The sequence below is a fragment of the Nanorana parkeri genome, unplaced genomic scaffold, assembly GCF_000935625.1.
Source record: "Nanorana parkeri isolate BGI_ZX_2015 unplaced genomic scaffold, ASM93562v1 scaffold2422, whole genome shotgun sequence".
Classification (NCBI taxonomy): domain Eukaryota; kingdom Metazoa; phylum Chordata; class Amphibia; order Anura; family Dicroglossidae; genus Nanorana; species Nanorana parkeri.
In genome coordinates, this window is record NW_017308690.1 from 81,767 (window position 1) to 84,655 (window position 2,889).

At 36.8% G+C, this 2,889-nt stretch overlaps 1 protein-coding gene across 1 annotated transcript in view; it reads right to left on the reverse strand.

The window, feature by feature from the left end:
- Window positions 1-2,889, reverse strand: part of OCLN (occludin) — a 31,025-nt gene that overhangs the window by 16,231 nt on the left and 11,905 nt on the right. The gene's annotated exons all lie outside the window — the stretch shown is intronic.

The window sequence follows — 2,889 nt, forward strand, 5'->3', positions numbered from 1 at the left end:
CGACGAGGATGCCGCGTATACCAGCTAAAAGCCAGGCGCTTGCACTAGAGCAAAGGGACCTGCTACATCGTGTACATAACCCTGCCACAGGCCATGAACTGTGGGCTGGAGGACGGTTTTCTTAGAGCCTGCTACAAGGGCCAATTTCAACTGTCTTTGCGAGTGTGATATTTGTTTTTGAGTTAATCAATATGAATATGTGCGCCTTCTTCCTCTTGTTTTTCTTAAACCTTATGTTAAAAGCAGTGGAAGTACCAAGTGCATATTCATGTCTTTGGTCTGTGGACACAAGGCTTTACATTTTATTTTACAGTGGGAGGGATTTTTACAAGAGGAAAATGTTTTGCCCTACTATCAAAACATTAATTGTTCCCGATTGAAACAGGTCCACAAAAGGTCTTTGACTTTAGCAGAGTTATGAAGACGATCACAGAAGTCATATCACTACTGAAGATACGCTTTAAAGATAAGGGTAAGCCTTTTACGTAAATCAACACCTAATGGGCCTATAGTAGCATTCTGCACAAGACAGGACATGATCAAATGATTTATATAGCAACAAACATATATTATTAGCTGCAACGCAAGTAAAAACATGACTGAGTTGAACATATCCATCTTCCCCCAAAAAATTCCCTCCATAGTCTCAATAAAGCTAAAACTAGCTCATGAATAAATAAGAGGTTTGTGAATAATAAAAGGACTGTGTCCTGCAGGAAAAACACCATTGTTCCACAACAATAGGCTGTAAAAGGAAACTTTTGCATTGAGATTTCCTAGCTGTTTTCAAAGGAACATGGGCAAGATGAAATTTGCTGCACGTACTACAGATTATTAGAAGTCAGCAGCATCTTTTAGCCATTATCATGCTTTTTATATATTTTACAACACATGCTATAATGATGCACACATTCTCCTTTAGCTGTATTAGATTGTCTACCATTTTTAAGTACAGGACCTCTAGTCCCACTATAATGGAGGTATAATAAAGCATCAATACAAATAAAGCAGTAAAAAAAACTGGCAAGCAGGTGGGGCCCATGGATGAGTGGGAGTGAAGTACCATTTACATTATTCTGCACCCTATTAAAGCATTATGTATGTATGTATGTATGTATGTATGTATGTATATATATATTTTTAGGTTCAGGAATAAGAGGAAGTTTAATTTTTTTTTTTTTTTTAGTTGGGTAAATAGAAAAATGTAAATAAAAAAAATGTCAGGTTTCATACAAAGAATGACCCCCCCCATTCACGCCTATTGCATTTCCCAAAGCACAAGAACCCTCGACATGAAGAACCTCTTATTTTCAGGGGTGTCTGTTCACACCTGAGCATTGCCTGAAGCTTCTACACAAGTAGATGAGCTTCTTTTGGGGCGGAATAGATGGAGATGAGAGCTAGATATATGTATATACATACATACATACATCTCATGTGACTTTGTACCCAGTTTTCCTCCTAGTAACTAGCTTTCCATCGGCCAAAACACTCCCAAGTCTGAAAACACACACTTTAAAAAAGCGACTGAAAGTACTAATTTGCAAGCATAAATGGGGGTGTAAAGGGACATTAAACTCAGGCGTTAAATCTTAATAATGCATTCAAGCAAAATTCATTAACAAAAAATTGCTTATTTGTGTATCGTAAAATGTCTATTAACCCCTTCATAACTGAGCTTGTTTTTAGTTTCGGTTTGAAAATTACTGACACACTTGAAATTTTTGCTGTGTGATTCTTCCACGTCAGTAATATACTTTCTTACAAAGTGTACCCACACATATTAGTTTTTTAGAGGACAGGTATGGCTATATATTTATATCACATGTGTACCTAACACCTCACTTCAGGCAAGGCAAATAAAATATTTAAACAAAAAAAACTTAAAGAACACTCTTTTTCCCCAGTTTTGAATTTAGAAAAATAGCACAGCTAAAAAAAAAAAAACCAAAAAAAACATTAAATACATTTGGAAATACCTCACATCCCTAGGATTTTAGAAAGGTTTCTGTATTTCTCAGCCTAAAACTAAAACCTAACATTTTAATCTGGCATACAATGTCACTAAGTGCCACACTTCGTGACAGCGACATACTTTGAACATCACGGTCATGAGGGGGGTTAAACAAAATTAACCCCCTAGGATGAAAAACAAATCTGCAGCTCAGTTGCAAATTTTCATTGTAATAGGTTAATTTTTATATTAATGATAGTATAAAAAATATATCATTTTTATTTGTTACATTTGTTTTTTTTACACTTTTCACCATTTTTTACATTTTTATTTTATTTAATTATATCAAGCAGCCATTGAGAATTAATCTCACTATTACTGCTTGATAAATTAATTACTTTTTGGTTATTATTAGGCTGCTTCAAACTTCAGAACAGCCAATAATAACGTTGGTGACACTGATCCTGCAGCAGTTCAGGATCAGCTGTCACTAAAAGTTTTCTGATCGTTACAACAACTATCAGAAAACTGAAACATTCTTTCATGAATAGAAACATTATGTTTCTATTCTTGAAAGTAGAAAGAAAAAGCCGGTATACATCGAGATCTCTCGATTTATAGCAGCTGTCAGAATGCCGGCAAGAGCCGGCGGATGCCGCTCTGCTTTCACTCTCAGACACCCGATTCTTGAAGGGGATCGGGTGTCTGAAAAATGTTAACTCTTTCATTAATGGATGCCTCTACACCGAGGCATCCATTAATGAATGGTAACCGCGGTTACCAGCCTTGGAGAGCAGCTAATAACTCCTCACGTACAGTGTACGTGACGAGTCATTTGGTCCCTTTGTGGCGGGACGTACAATGTACGTCTCCTGCCACACCACAAAGGGGTTAAGATACTGCAGAGGATACAGCCGTGTAAAACTGGCCAGCAG